This window comes from Anolis carolinensis, chromosome 1, assembly GCF_035594765.1.
Source record: "Anolis carolinensis isolate JA03-04 chromosome 1, rAnoCar3.1.pri, whole genome shotgun sequence".
Classification (NCBI taxonomy): Eukaryota; Metazoa; Chordata; class Lepidosauria; order Squamata; family Dactyloidae; genus Anolis; species Anolis carolinensis.
The window spans coordinates 103,478,853-103,496,182 of record NC_085841.1 but is presented as its reverse complement, the minus strand read 5'-3'; the positions used below and the strand labels follow the sequence as shown (position 1 = coordinate 103,496,182).

The following is a 17,330-nucleotide window of genomic DNA, read 5'->3' as shown; positions in this document are numbered from 1 at the left end:
TTTGTACTGAAAAGTAGCATTTTTCTGTTCAGAAGCACACTTTTCTTGCAGATAATGTTTCTGGGTTTTTTCTGGTACAGAAAATGGATTCTAAGTACTGTATATCCTCTCTTATATTTAAATGTAGTTTTCACATAGCAATTTCTTGTCCTGCTTTTGTATGCATGTGAAGGGAATATAGTGTGTGGCATATGCAGTTCAAAACATTGGTTGTATATTTTCCTTGATGAGGTACAGATCGAGCATCCCTTATCCAGAATTTCAAACTGAAACACTATGAAATTCAAATTCTGTATGGGTGATTGAGATAATGACAGGTTTGCTTTCTGAGGGTTCATGAAACACAAGCTTTGTTTCATACATATAATGATTTTAAAATACTACATAAAATCACCTTCAGACTATGCATATATGGTGTATATGAAACATAAAGGACTTTAATCTTTAGACCTGAGTTTCATATCAGAGATACCTAATTTTGTATTATATGGAAATGCATGGATTTTTAAAAAATAGACCACCCCAAATGCTTCTGGACCTAAGAATTTTGGATAAGGAATAAACTTGTGTTTCTATTTATTTGTATTGTTGTGGTGACTGTAACAGGGACTTCGCAATTTCCCATTATTGTAGAAGTCTGAAATATTGTGTCCTGGCACAACATGTCTGGAGTTTTGAAGTATTTCCACTTTTCCATACAGAAGTCATTTTGTTTTAGACATGGAAGCCAACAAGTTTTACTTGCTTATTTGAGTGTACAATTCTTCATGTTATGTAAGAAAAGATTTAAAACCCTGAATATGATCTAGGATTACTTTGAGATATTGAGAGGAACCCTACCAGAAATATAGTGAGAGAGGAGATTGATTTGAAGACTATCCTATATATATATATATGTGTGTGTGTGTGTGTGTGTGGTTGGGTTTGCTAAACTTCTCTGATGGACAAGACTATGAACATTATGACCTTCCAGGTCTACTGGATACAACTACCACAATCCTTTACACATTTTCATTCAGCATCAAGTAGCAGCAAATCTTCAGACAATGGGATATCTGTGAACACATACAAGAGGAAAAGAATTAAGTCAGAGGCTATAGATAAAGAAAATCTACTATTAACGTGTATCTCTAAATCAGGGGTTCTAAAAAGTTTTCAGCCGCAGAGCCCTTTTTAAAGCAAAAGCTTCTTGTGAAGCCCCAATAAATATTAATATATTATATATTATATTAGAGCCCCCGGTGGTGCAGTAGATTAAACCACTGAGCTGCTGAACATACCAACTGAAAGGTCAGTGGTTCGAATCTGGTGAGCGAGGTGAGCTCCCGCTGTTAGCCCCAGCTTGTGCCAACCTAGCAGTTCAAAAACATGAAAATTGAGTAGCTCAGTAGATACCCCAGGGGCCATCCAGTCCAAAATAAGACCCCAGGGGCCATCCAGGCCAACCCCTTCTGCCATGCAGGAAAAGCACAATCAAAGCACCCCCCAACAGATGGCCACCTGGCCTTTGTAGTAGTAGTAGTAGTAGTAGTAGTAGTAGTATTAATAGGAGCAACCCCAGGGGTCATCCAGTTCATCCCCCTTCTGCCATGCAGGAAAAGCACAATCAAAGCAGCCCCTGAGTGGTGGGCGGGAAATAGGGTTTTAGAAGCAAGGGACACAAGGGGGAAAGGATCTCGGCAGCAAGGGAGATGAGGAAAAAAGGCCTTTGATGGCAAGAGAGGCAGGGAGGGAGAGGAGCAGGGAAGAGGAGAGAAAGCTTTAGGGGTGAGGAGGGAACTGCGGAGCCCCTCAGTATTTCTCACAGAGCCCCAAGGACTCTGCGGAGCACACTTTGAGAACCGCACCTCTAAATTAATGGACTGTCTTCAATAATAATAATAATAATAATAATAATAATAATAATAATAATAATAAAACTTTATTTATACCCCACCACCATCTCCCCAACGGGGACTCGGGGCGGCTTACATGGGGCCATGCCCAGAACAATACAATATAAACAGCATATAAAAGAACAACACATCACAACACAGTGAACAGTACAATAAATAATAATATCCATTACAATACAAATCAAGGAAACAATAAAAACAAGGGCGGACCACATGAACATTAAGTTAAAACTCGGGGTGAGAAAGACATAAGAATAAAAACCATAGCGAACAGGGTCATAAGGAAGTGGTGTAGTCTAGAGGATAGATATTAGAGGGAGCAACGGAAAAGAAATATAAAATAGTTCTACCCTCTATTGGCTTCCAGAGCTGTGGTTCACTGCCCACAGTGACAGCCATTTTGCTCTTGAAAATTAAGCTCTGCTCAGGAATCATCAATCTGAATGTAAAAATGTGCTGAATAATTTGCTTTTAGTGTGTGACCAAAATGGTATCATTTAAATCATTTTTGTTCTCAACAAACCATTACATTGAATAAAAGCTCCACTTCAGCTTTTAAGATCATCTACAATGCCAAAAAAAACATTTTAAATTATTTCAATTGGGCAGAAAAACAATAATGGGTAAGAGTGGTGGTGAACCTATGGTATGTGTGCCAGAAGGGCACGCAATGCCCCCTCTTGTGCCATCATCTGCCCATTCACCCATTTGCCTGCCCGTCCTGCTTGCCATCCCGCCCTTGCTCGCTTGTTTGCCTACCGCTTTTACTCACTCGCTCACTAACTGTCCCCATTTGCCATTCTGCCTCTGCTTGCCAATCCCTCCTGCTTACTCATTCAGTCGTTTGCCCATTCCCTTTCCTCGCTCCCCACTTCCATCTTATAGACGGAGTACCTAAACCTCCCCCCCCCCCCCCACCATGGTTTGGGTGCTCCATCTCTAAAAGGTTTGCCAGAATATTCAAAAGGAAGTTCTGTTGTTTCCAGTAGAGGCTGCTCCTAGAAAATAATAAGGATCATAGGTCTAAATTCGAGTTCTCCCATTCTTCATCATTTTCTCAATGTAACCAGATTATACCCCTCTCAGGTTGAACATAGTCAATATATGTCTAGATTTTATCATGAGTACAGTATATACTCAAGTATAAGCCTTATTTTTCAGCCCTTTTTTAAGGGCTGAAAATGCTCCCCTCGGCTTATACTCGAGTGAGGGTCCTGGACGGTTTCTATTCAGGTCGGCTTATACTTGAGTATATAGGTATTCAGAGTTGGACAGTCTTATCTTATTAAAGTCCTATTATTATCTTAAATTACAGTTTTATATAAATATTCAAAAACATTAAACCTACTGATGCCTCAAATAATGCAATTTTATTAATATCTATTTTTATTTTTGAATTTGACCTGTAGCTGCCGCATTTCCCACCCTCATCTTATACTCGAGTCAATAAGTTTTCCCAGTTTTTGTGGTAAAATTAGGTGCCTTGGCTTATATTTGGTTGGGTCGGCTTATACTTGAGCATATACGGTAATACTTTCACACTTTAGTGTTTGCTTGTTTGTATTATTTGAATTTTCGTATTTATAAACTATCTGCATGAAAAACTTGCTTAAGAGGAATATGACCTTGTTGTGGAATACCCATGTTTTCAATCCTTTGGTCTCCAAAGCGGGAAGAGTTTTTTTCCCCCACACAATGACTAAAACTTGCATGTTTTTCACCAGTTTATGCTTTTGCCCCTGATGGCACAGTGTGTTAAAGCGCTGAGCTGCTGAACTTGCGGACCGAAAGGTGCCAGGTTCAAATCCCAGGAGCGGAATGAGCCCCTGCTGTTAGCCCCAGCTCCTGCCAACCTAGCAGTTCGAAAACATGCAAATGTGAGTAGATGAATAGGTACCGCTCCGGCAGGAAGGCAATGGTGTTCCATGCAGTCATGTGGCCACATGGCCTGGAAATGTCTATGGACAATGCCAGCTCTTCGGCTTAGAAATGGAGATGAGCACCAACCCCCAGAGTCGATCACGACTCGACTTAACGTCAGGGGAAACCTTTACCTTTATGCTTTTGCGAAACTTGGAAGCTCATTACAGAACACTGGTGAACAGAATGGCATTTTCTTTCTTCTCTCTCTGATGGAGAAGTGCAGATGCCTCTTCCATTTGAACTGAGACCTAGTAGAAGTCTTTGGAGCTTAGGCCAAGAACCATATGATATTAGATAGAGAGCCACAGATTGCCCAATTCCAATTTTAATAGCAACTTGCAGTGGTTCTAAGTATACAATGTAGTATATGAATATAGTTTATATGAAGAGGTTTCTTAGAGCAGTGTTTCTCAACCTGGTGGTCAGGACCCCTAGGAGGGTCATGAGGAGGTGTCAGAGGGGTTGCCAAAAACCGCATATTAATTCACAGTACTCTCTGGAGGTAGGTGAACTACATTTCCCCTAAATCACTGTCAATTCCTCTCAAATCCCTCCAGTATTTTCTGTTGTTCATGGGGGTTCTGCATGGGAAGTTTGGCCCAATTCTATCATTGGTGGTGTTCATGGAGCTCTTTGATTGTAGGTGAACTATAAATCCCAGCAAATACAACTCCCAAATGTCAATATCTATTTTTCCCAAACTCCACCAGTGTTCACATTTTGGCATATTGAGTATTTGTGCCAATTTTGGTCCAGATCCATCGTTGGTTGAGTCAGCAGTGCTCTCTGGATGTAGGTGAACTACAACTCCAAAACTCAAGGTCAATGCCCACCAAACCTTTCCAGTATTTTCTGTTGGTCATGGAAGTTCTGTGTGCCAAGTGTGGTTCAATTCTATTGTTGGCGGAGTTCAGAATGCTCTTTGATTGTAGATTTACTATAAATCTGAGCAACTACAACTCCGAAATGACAAAATCAACCCCCCCCCCAACTTCACAGTATTCAAATTTGGGTGTATTGGGTATTTGGTCCAGTGAATGACAATACATCCTGCATATTCTGGGCACCGTAGTTGAAGAGAGATGTTGACAAGCTGGAAAGTGTCCAGAGGAGGGCAACTAAAATGATCAAAGGTCTGGAGAACAAGCCCTACGAGGAGCGGCTTAAAGAACTGGGCATGTTTAGCCTGCAGAAGAGAAGGCTAAGAAGAGAAATGATAGCCATGTACAAATACATGAGAGGAAATTATAGGGAGGAGGGAGCAAGCTTGTTTTCTGCTGCCCTGGAGACTAGGACGCAGTGGAACAATGGCTTCAAACTACAGGAAAGGAGATTCTACCTGAACATCAGGAAGAACTTCCTCACAGTGAGAGCTGTTCGGCAGTGGAACTCTCTCCCCCGGACTGTGGTGGAGGCTCCTTCTTTGGAGGCTTTTAAGCAGAGGCAGGATGGCCATCTGTCGGGGGTGCTTTGAATGCGATTTCCTGCTTCTTGGCAGAGGGTTGGATGATGGTCCATGAGGTCTCTTCCAACTCTACTATTCTATGATTCTATATCAAATATTTACATTATGATTCATAACAGTAGCAAAATTACAGTTATGAGGAACTGTATTAAGGGGTTGCGGCATTAGGAAGGCTGAGAACCACTGTCTTAGAACCTGTCCAGAAACTCTAGAATTCTGTACCTTAGAGTCTTTTGGTTTATGTTTAATCTTATAACAAGACCTTCGTAATTAAGGAGGAATATCCTTCTTAATTTTTATGCTATGTTATATTATCTATTGCGGGGTATTTCATTGCTTTTAATTGCTGTTAGCTGCCTGGAGTGCTAGGCAAGCATTTGATTTGCTAGTACTGAAAAAAACAGCCCTGACATTTAGAGTAACTAGCATCCATTGATGGTGGGTAATGGGTTGAAGTTAACGTGCCTTAATGCCAAGAAAAAAGATGGGCCTTGAGTTTACTGGAATGTCTAATCACTACATTTATAGTTTAATGCATGCTCCTATGGAATATTAATGACACAGTGAGTATTGATAAAAAGATAGCAAAAAAGTAGGTAATGTGACCTTGCAGACGTTTTCCGGGAAGACCATTCTTGTGAAAGAAATAGTATGGAAGGAAGGAAGGAAGGAAGGAAGGAAGGAAGGAAGGAAGGAAGGAAGGAAGGAAGGAAGGAAGGAAGGGCTCAGGAATGGCCAAACGAGGTAGTGCTCAGCAAGTTTCCAAACAAAAAAATCTAGCTTTTCTGGGAGAGAGACCTGGCCAAGAAGGCCTACGATGAAAAATAGGCATGACTTAAGCAGTTTGATGTCTTTGATCTGCATTGGTTTTTAATTTTAGTTTGAGTTCTTAGACCATGACGCTATTTTCAAGTACTGCATTTATCATAAGGTGTAAGAGGTGGTTTAAACTGCATTAGTTTCGCAAAGGAATTGCATTCTGTGGCTTAGAAGGGACTGGAATTCGTTTTTACACTTTAGCTCTTGGACAGTTTAAATGCTGATCAATTTACTTTAGTTCAGGCAGGTTGGCAAACAATGGCAAACCACAGACTTCTCTCATTTCATTGTCTGCGATTAATGTTGCAGTACCCTTTACATCAAAGTTAACTGGGCTGCTTTGATTTCTTCTGTGATATATCATTATATTTAATTGATGCATGAAAGTTAAATTACGCATATGCTGAAAGTTTGATATTATTAAGAAATACAGTACTACATTTATTTATTTTGTCAAAAATACTTTGTGGTCATTTAAAGGAGTTTGTGAAATTTATTTGATAATACTATATTATATGCAGTGGTCACACCTCCTTGTCAGTTGCAAAAATTCTGTTATTTTGAGTAGTCCCAAGTTGGGAAAATTCAAAATGCCCATGGAGTGTATATGTGGTTCCTAAATGAGAAAGAGGAGACTGAGTAACAGCGAGTAGAGGGGTACAGCCCATTGTCTTAAGAAGGCTATAAAGGTAAAAGTTTTCCTCTGACGTTAAGTCCAGTCATGTCTGACTCTGGGGGTTGGTGCTCATCTCCATTTCTAAGCCGAAGAGCCGGCGTTGTCCGTAGATACCTCCAAGGTCATGTGGCCGGCATGACTGCATGGAGCGCCGTTGCCTTCCCGCTGGAGCAGTACCTATTCATCTACTCACATTTGCATGATTTCGAACTGCTAGGTTGGCAGGAGCTGGGGCTAACAGCAGGTGCTCATTCCTCTCCTGGGATTTGAACCTGGGACCTTTCGGTCTGCACGTTCAGCAGTTCAGTGCTTTAACACACTTTGCCACCGGGGTTCCTAAGAAAACTATAAGGAGACATTATTTGGCTGAAACCAGGAGAGAGGCTTGTAGATTTAATTAATAATACTTATCTAATTGGGATACAAAGCAAGAAGTACCTCTGTTTGCTATCCTCATCTATTATGTTTTGTGAACCAAATTATTGCACAGCAGAGAATGGCACAGTGGTTTGGAAAACCTAAAACATCAGAAATAGTTAGTTTAACCGTGATCCTTTACTAATGAAACCCATGAAACATTTTGCCTTTCTATAAAATAATTCACAAAAAACAAATGCATGAATTTTTGTGTGTGTTCATACACATTGCCCTGTCATGGTTGTTTGCAAGTCTCTTAAGGATTACCTTTCAATCATGTTCCTGGCCTCAAGCTATGTGTTAGATTTGGGGAGTGAAAATAGCATCAATGTGTAACTGGATGTTTATGGACAAAATCAATCTGATAAAAGGTTGTATTTGAATGAAGAGAGTTTGAATTCCAGCTCCTCATTCAGGTATGCTCCTCACTGGGTGGCCTGGATGGTGGGCCCCTGTCTATCAACCTCCCTTACTTCAAACTTGCTTGTAATGTCAGGATAGTGTGCTTTGAGCTTTTTAAAGCTAATGCAGGATACAAAACTAATACTTCCTAATTTGAAAAATCAAAAAGTAGATTTTTTCAGGCTAGTTTTTGGAACAGCAGATTGCTTTCTTGTCATATACATACATACATACATACATACACATTAAAAATGCTGGGAAGTTTGTAATACTTGTTCAAATTCATTAGACCCTGTCCAATATTATGCTTGATTTTTTTCAAGGCAAAATGTGGTGCAGTATTGTGAAGAAACAGCTTTTTATGCACATGACCTGAAGAAAGCTGTTAGTTAATTCTCAAAGGGAGCCAAACTGAAATAGATTATACTTTGTTGTTTTTGACAAGAAGACTGACATGTTTTCAATCCTGCCTTATGTCCCAACAGTTTTAAGGAAGCCAGGGTTTAGAGATTAATTGCTCTGAAGACACATAATTTACTACTCAGTAAACAGTAGTGGGTGGGTGGAACAAACATTTTGAGCTCTGTAACTAACTTTTAATTATATTTCAAAATTATTAAAGCATATTTTAAATTCTTCTGCTGCCTGCAAAAAGTGTATCTTCGATGTCAGCATTTAAAAAAACAAAAGAACACTTTTTAAAAATAGTTTTGTTTTAGCTCATTTCTCTAAAAGTAATGGGTTTGGGTTTTTTTTTAATAAAGCTTGTTTTGTCAGATTTTGGAATTTGCTTTTTAGTGGCTTCTTTTGTGGGAGAGAAATCTTTCAGGCATGAATTGATAGTCCAGATCTTTTGCGGTCTGTCTCTCCTAACCTATGACCCCTGTTCCTACAAGGTCAACATCTGAGGGCAGGAGATTAAGATAGTTTAAAGACTGGAATGGGAACTGGAATGGAAAAATTAGCCAGCGCATTTTGGTTGCAAAACATCAAAGTCTTGCAACAATTTACTTATTTTAAAATGTAGTTTAAGTGTAACAAGCTAATTATATTGTGTTTGGCATATATAAACATATGAGAAAGAACATTAGCATGGAAGAAATTTTGTATGGCATTACGTACTGCATATTTCAGTAGTAGCACAATTAAGATTTCTGAAGCAATGTGCAGTATGAAATACAATCTGGCCTTGCAACTGTTCTTTGCCCAATTACCTCTTGCTGTCATTAGCTGCAGCACTGACTCGGAGTTGGCTTCATAGTGACTTCTGAGATCATGTGCTGCAATTACTAGAATGTCCAATAATCAAACCAAGGTTTCTCTATTTCTATTTTACTAATGCAAATATTTTCTGTGTAGTGGTGTGCACACAGGAATCTTCCCATGAATAAGCTTTCCATGGGAGAAATGCTCATTTATTTCAAAAAAAGTAGTAATATAGTTCTTTACACAGCAGTATATCCAGGATATTCTATCTGTATGGGAACTACATATGTCCTTTATGCCATCTGTATAGTTGCATTTAAGGCACTATGAGTATAGAAGCATCTGTGCATATATTCACACAAATCAACATCAGAATACAATATAGACAGAAGATATATGAAACACACACTTTTCCTTTTTGTCACTGTTTCAAAAAACACAGAATGTGAAAAAGTATGCTTTGGTCTTACGTTTAAAGAAAGTAAGAAAAAATTACTTTAATGCACAGACTTTTTTTTTGAAAAAAATATGCATCTGTCCTATAATTAGGGATCTGATTGGCATTATTAAAAGAATTTAGTGATTCTCCTACTAGTACTTTGCAACAGGTTTTTTGGTGATGGTGTTGGGGGAGGGGGGAGAATAAGTAAAATACACTAATCTATTGTTAAAGATGTATTGCTTAACAATGAATATGCCTACATAGTTATAGTAGTTTCACAATTTTAGCTCTCATGGCTCCATCTTGTGGAATTTATAATTGGGTGAGGCACCTAAAATTATTTCACAGAGACAAAAGAAGTCTTTAGTGAGATGAATATAAATACCTAACAAAACTACAAATTCTGTAAGGTAGATCCATGATATTAGGCTGCTATTACTGGAATATATGCTATTAAGGTGAATAATAAGACTTGAGGTTTTTGTTGTAAATATATTAGGTAGCCATTTGAAATATGGGACTGATTTTAATAGCAATCTACATATCAAGACTATTGTGTGGATTTCTGAAAATATTATATGTGAAGTGCTACATACTGGTAGTAGCAGTGTTGGTATTAGCCTTATGAATGGATTAGGTAGATCAAAAGCAAATGGGAGGCTGGGACTATGCAGTAGAAAAAACTTTTAAATTGGAATTGGTCACCAAGAAAATGATTAATCTTATCCAAGGGTCCCATTTTGTTATGCACTTATTTATTGAACAATACCGCTGTGTTTCTGTGTATAAATATGCATAGTGGGGGGGTATAGAGCCAGGGAATTATAAGACAATAAAACAGAACAAACTCACCTTGAGTTAAGTAGAAGAGTCTGAGACCCCTTCTACACTGTCATATAATCCAGTTCAAAGCAGATAATCTGGATTTTATATGACAGTGTAGAAGGGGCTCGAGAAAAATTAGATTGTGCTGTGGATACTAGCACAGTCAGCCCTCTGTATTCATGGATTCTGTAACTTCAGATTCAATTATTCATGGCCAACATCACCCGCCCTCAACAAAAAAAACAAAAACAAAACTACAACAACCAAAAGCAGAATGTATATATTACAGGACTTGGACCCATTATATTTGTAATAATATGATTTCACAGCGATGCAATATATAATGTTAGTTCATATTTCTAAAGTCAGCTAGCCCCCCTCATTTGTGTCAATTAAGCCTTCAACAATGCAAAGTTATTTTTGATATAAACAATTATAATACTGAAAAGCTTACTTTAGAAAGAAAGATTTAAATTAGATACCGTACTCCCTTTGACATAATTGAAACACACTAAATAACAATAGCGGAAGAGCCATACTGAAAAGTCTTGTGAAATACTGGTGTTGCTCCATCAAGCAGAATGATCGGCTTGAGTGATAAGATGTGAACTAGCTGAAGACTGAATCAGGAAAACCTGTGTCATGAAGCCAACAAAAAGCATGATCAACTGTGTCAAAGGCTGCAGAAAGATCAAGAAGAATAAGGACTGGATATAGGCCTTTTGACTTGGCCTGAAGGAGATCATCTGTGATCTTCATAAGAGCTGTCTCCATAGAGTGCAAAGGGCAAAATCCAGATTGAAAAGTATCCATTACAGAAATACGAGAAAATAAGTCTAGCCAACTTACATAAACAGCACATTCCAAAACTTTGGAGAGGAAAGGCAGCAGTGAAACGGGGTGATAATTAGAAAGAGAAGATGGTTCATGTGAAGGCTTCTTAAGACCAGAAAATAGTTGCATGTTTAAACTGAGAAGGAAATGAGCCAGTAGAAAAGAACAGATTGATAATATACAAAGGAGATGGGAAAATGACAGTAATTAAGAAGTGAGAAGGGAGAGGAATCATAGACTCACAGAGTAGGGACAGTCAAAGCACTCCCAACAGAAGGACATCCAGCCTCTGTTTCAAATCCTCTAGAGAAAGAAACTCCACCATCCGCCAAGCCAGCATATGCCACTGTCAAACAGCTCTTATTCTGGGGATCAAGAGAGCAGGTAGAATGATTAGAAAATATCACTATTTTGGATAGTCTATCTAACAAGACAAGCCAGGAAGTAAAATGTGTATTAGAAACAGACATTTGATATGCTAGTAATGAAGAAGGTTCGGGAGTAACAAAATCAGAATGGCTAGTTGCATTATGGAGCAATAGAGAATGATGGAGGAAGAAACATTAAATTAAAAAATACCTGTGGATAATTTCTTAGGTATGGATTTCTCATGAAGGCAATTGCAAACCAGCAGCAGCTGGAGAATCACATATCTCTCATCCCCTTACAGAGTGTCAAACTCATTTTCATCAAGGGCCACATCAGCCATATGGTTGCCTTCAAAGGTCAGTTGAATCCATGGATGGAGAATTAGTAGATACAGAGGGCCAGCCATGTTTTTTTTTTACATAGTGGTCAATATTCTTTAGTTTTTCCCCAGTTTGGATCCCCAGATGTTATTCAGTGACAACAATTTTTTAATTATCCACTATGAGGCTTGGCAGTAAGGGGAATTGCAAACCAACAGTACTTGTGGTTCTGAAAGGTTAACGGGCATTTTATAGTCAGACATCATATCCACAAACAACAGGAAACCTTAAGTGAAAGAATTCCATCCTATGGGATCCTGAGATTTGGAGTTTAGAATGGGGCATTTATGATTCTCTGAGTAAAACCTCTAGTGCTTCACCAAACTACAAGTTCCAGGATTCCACAGGACTTAGTCATGGTGATTAAAAGCAGAATCACAGAATGAAGGAAGACTAATGGACAGGCTACATTAATTCATTCATTCTTGTGCTATCTTGCTAATACACGTTACCTGATATTGATGAACTTTGGACCTGCATTGCCTTTTTGAGGCTGTTCTTCTTGTGGATCCCATTTGTTTCAAAACCCACTATTGTATTTTTCTGCATGACATAAGCACAGTAAAGCCTCTGGCATAGATTTGTAACCATTGGTGAGTGGTTTATGTCTGTAGACATAAATAGTTCAATTGCAGTTATACTACAAGGGAGCATTAATTGTTACATTCATGTTAAATTCCCATTTAAATTTAAGTTTAAGTTCAAGTTTAGGATAAGAGATCCCACCTGAACATTAGGAAGAAATTTCTAACTCTGAGAGCTGTTCAGCAGTGGAACTCTCTGCCCCGGAATGTGGCAGAGGCTCCTTCTTTGGAGGCTTTTAAGCAGAGGCTGGATGGCCATCTGTTGGGGTGCTTTGAATGCGATTATCCTGCTTCTTGGCAGGGGTTTGGACTGGATGACCCACGAGATCTCTTCCAACTCTATGATTCTATGATTCTAAGTAAAATGAAGCTGATTTCACTTCTACTTTCCTTCCTTTAGCTTGAGATAAACCAACAGTTGCAGATACTTTTTTGGGGAAAAAATTCTGACATACTTCACCTGTAGATTTGGATCATGTGACCTAAACTTTGTACTCACCCAGTCTGAGGCTAGTAAAACATAATCAGTCAATTCTGAAATTAAGTAAATGTTGAAAATCCAACTGAAATCTGTCATTACAGTTAAAAATAAATTTAATAAAGATACCACATTTTATAAGAAAATTTCAAATGCATTGGATAACTTAATGGATTTTAACTAAATTGAGCCTATCTCTGACAATAGAAGTCATTAATAGTATTTTATACCCTCGGGGTCTTAATTTGGCTATTGTGAACAGATTTGCTAGTTGTTCTCTTTTGCGTGTATGGGGAAAGGCACTGGATTGCTCAGAAAAACAACAACCAAGTATCTGTGTTGTTACTTTCAAATATTTTGTTTGTTAAACAGGATAGTTTTGGTTTCTGGTACACTATTTGGTATATTTGAATAGATTTATATATGATAAAGGAAATGGTAGAGGGTATCTGAATAGCTTATTATGTGATTGACAAGACCCAGTTAAAGCTTGTTCTGACCTGAGGCCCTGATAGATCAGTGTTTGCTGCTTGGAAGAGGAAAGAAAGTGGGGGAGGACAAAACCTGCTGCTTAGAGCCATTAAAGGAAAATAAAAAGCCAGCTGCTTCCAGAGCAGAGCCTGATTCTTTTCACAGAATATATTCAGAGGAGGAGAATTCATGACGCCCTATGGACCTATACCCTGGCATTATAGAATAAATGCAAAGCTTGGACAATGAATGACTTGGTGGCTCAATCTGGCTCATCATTAACACCCTTAAAACAAAAGCAGTGTGTGCGCCTGCCCTCTTGCATATGGAGAAAGGCGGAGGGAGAGAAAAACTCACATATATACACACACTCTCTCTTCAAATCTTTGCCATTAATTTAATCCTGGTGATACTGCCTTGAAAGCATGTTTTTGGTAAATATAGGGAAGTCAACATTGCCTGATTTGGTTACTATGAAATGCTTAGTAGGGAGTGGTGTATTAAAAAGAAAATGGTCATAAAACAGGGCTTGATTTTGTATTGTTTTCAGTAATATATATCCTCTTTAACAATGGCTGTGCTGTATTTCAGAGGAAGGAACCAGCAAAGCCACCTATGAGTATTCCTTTCCTAAGAAAATGCTGTAAAATTCATAGGGTGGCCATAAGTCAACAGGCAATTTAAAGGCATACACACACACATTAATTTGAGCATCAGAACATGTTCATTTGGTCTTTAAAAGGCTATTGATTTGATAGGAAGGTGATAGAAAATTGATAGATACTGGAGACTGTTGTAATCATTCAGAATGCTGTGTTTAATCAAATGTCTTTTCTGCCTTCCCTGCTTTCCATTCTTCCCCCACCCAGGGTAATATATAATTTCACAGTCCTTCATTAAATAGTTATTGTGTCCAATATACTAATATTCACTTAAATTTTCCACTGAGACTATCCTGTACCCTCAAAGGGAAAATTTTAGTGGTGATGATTTTCTTCATGTTTGTGGTTAATTGGTGCTTTGTACCTCAAAAGAAAAAGAACATTTCTAACCAATTACAGCATGCCATGATATCTTGTATAGATTTTTTTCTGGGAGACGCATTTCTTCATTTCCCACCACTCTCAAAACTAAACTAAGATAAAGATATAATACAGTAAAACTCTATTATGAAAACACAACCTGACTTATGTTAAAGGTAGAAAAAAACTCTGATCTCCTCACTAACTGTAGTGAAAAAACCCCCAAATTAATAGAAAAATATGAATTTACCATTATAGATTTAGCTAAATTCAACTAATTAGATTTCCATAACAATTTACGAAAATTTACGTAATATTGTATAATTAGATTTCTTACTGCTCAAATGTCTGTAAACAATTTCCAGTTTGTCAGACAGTTTTTATTTTGCTTATTTAAAAGTCATAGATTCTAGCTTTTTTTTAAAAAACAAACATGGTTTGTACATGCTCAGTTAGGGATTTTGGAGGTTGCTGTTGTTTGTCTTGGCTGGTGTAGCTGCCTTGGGTCTCAATTCAGAGCGAAAACCAGTGTACTACTTCTATCGTGTTTCTCCGAAAATAAGACAATGTCTTACATTAATTTTTGCTCCCAAAGATGTGCTAGGTCTTATTTTCAGGGGATGTCTTATTTTTCCATGAAGAATTCACATTTATTGTTGAACAAAAAATGAACATTTATTATATACAGTATAGTAATTGTCATCACAAACCAACATAACCAGACAAACTGTGAATCCTATCAAGAATTTCTTGTCACTACCATTATTTCCTTGTACAACAATCTATGGTACGTACATTTACCAATCCTGCATGCTCTGGTGTTCCGTTTGGTAGGCATGCTTCCAAACACAAACTTTGCTAGGTCTTACTTTTGGGGGAGGCCTTATATTTAGCAATTCATCAAAACCTCTACTAGGTCTTATTTTCAGGGGATGTCTTCTTTTCGGGGAAACAGGGTACCACTACTAACTGTGATAGTACACAAAAAGAGCTGAAGAAGAGTAGAATCTAGAGTAGAATCTGGTTCTTTACCAATACAAGCTTTATTGTACTGTTTACTGTAGACATGCAGCTGCAACCAGTGCCCTTTTAATGCATGGCATGCTGGATAGTTTCCCAGGAGCCCCGGGAACATAGCGGCCCCATATTAATCTATGCACAGATCAGAATTTACACTAATCTTCCAATCACCTACCTCAACATTCAAATCTCCCACTAATTGGGTAGAAGGAGACAAATTATGACTTGTAGAAGAGAGTTGGCATGCCTGTATTTGTGAAATAAATGTTACCACCTTTATTGCTTGCAATGCTATGGAAGCAGAATGTTGTAACAGATTTGCAGGAGGCAATTAACATTTGGGGACAACAATTGCTAACAATGTGCATTTCCACTATTAGTAGTAGAGCCTCCGCTGTTTGTGTTCCAATAATTCTGTTCATGTGCTGAAAGGTTAGAGGAAGTGTAAGAAAGTGGAGTGAGGGAAAAGCAAGTGTAGACTTTAGTAAAATTCATAAATTACCCTTTGAACAGAAATGAAACATAATATTTTGCACAGACCACAAAAAAGGAAATGAGCTACAGAGGAGAAAGAGAAAACAAGCACTGATTTTGTTGAAAGTGCCAATAAATATATCAATATTAGATTATATTATATCAATATTATCAATTATATCAATAATTTACATTTTTATTCCTGTGAATGGTTGTGTAGGCTGGGCCTAGTGTACTGCTTTGCCCGTGGTACCTATAATGGTGTTGAAATGGCCCTGGCTGCATTGGAAAAGTCTGTGCTTCTCCAATGCTGGGTTTTTAAAAAAAATCTCAGGACCGACTTGAGAAACTGCAAGTCGCTTCTGGTGTGAGAGAATTGGCCATCTACAAGGACGTTCCCCAGGCGAGGCCTGGATTTTGTTGGTTCTTTTAATGTGTTTACTGTCCTTTCTGGGGGCTTCTCTCATGTTCCAGAATAGAACATAGAGGGAGCTCATCCTCACTCTCCACAAGTTGGATCCGTACTGGCAACCTTCAGGTCAGCAACCCAATCTTCAAGTCATCAGTCCTGCCATACAAGGGTTTGACCAACTGCACCATAAGGGGATCCAATGCTGGTGCTGCTAAGAAAGCTTGTAGCTGGACAGAAAATAAGAAGGAAAGGATGGTGTATAGGCATGTATTTTAAAAACTTTGTAAAAAGGAGCTTCTTTGTCAGAGACTTTGTTAACTGAGGTTTGCTTGTATTGATGGTGGAAATCTGTGCTCTCTGATAATGTGCTATAAAGCAAAGCTTCTTAAACTGGGGGCCACAAATCCAAATGGGGTCGCATAAGTGAATGACGGGGGTCGCAAAAACTGTGACCACAAGATTGGAGGAGTCACAGAAGCAACCATAGCTGTCTGTAATCTCTAATCTGCCACTATATGTGGCAGCGACGGCAACTCTTTTTCCAAGCCTTCCTTCTGGAGAAGAGACTGATTGATCCACCTGTGCATGCCCCACAGCCTTCTGCTGCATAGGGTAGGAATGACTGGTGATGCTACTGCTGCCACCAAAGGCAGAGGAGAAGCCAAGCCTGAGCAGCTGCGGAAAGGAAAAGGCACCAGGCCAAGGCAGTCAGCCATGTGGTGGGTTGAGGAAAAGAAAGCGCAATGTGTACGACTGAAGGAGGAGAAGGAAGGAGGTGCAAGTTGAGGGAAGGAGGGAGAAATGTATATGTGTGAAGGAGAAAGAAGGGGGTTCAGGTTGAAGAAAGGAGTGAGCAACGTGTATGGGCAAAGGAGGAGGAGAATGAAGGGAGTGCATGTTGAGGAAAAGAAGGAGAGATGTATATGGGTGAAGGAGGAAGAAAAGAAGGGGCATAGGTTGAGGGAGCGACATATATGGGTGAAGGAGAAGGAAGAGGGTGCAGATTGAGGAAAGGAAAAAGAACTGTTCTGAAGCAAGCACTGGTGTGTTCAGTTTGCTTTGGGTTTCTCCAGTTTGGTTGGGTTTTCCCAATGTTACCTGAGTGTACATCACTGAGATAGTTGATAGTGATAGAGAAAGTGCTAAGGACTTCTAAAAATACAAAAAAAATTACTTTTCTTTCTCTGTATTCTTTAAAGAGGCATCCAGCAGCTGC

At 38.7% G+C, this 17,330-nt stretch overlaps 1 protein-coding gene across 3 annotated transcripts in view; it reads left to right on the top strand.

The window, feature by feature from the left end:
• Positions 1 to 17,330, top strand: part of lin28b (lin-28 homolog B) — a 133,026-nt gene that overhangs the window by 86,474 nt on the left and 29,222 nt on the right. The gene's annotated exons all lie outside the window — the stretch shown is intronic.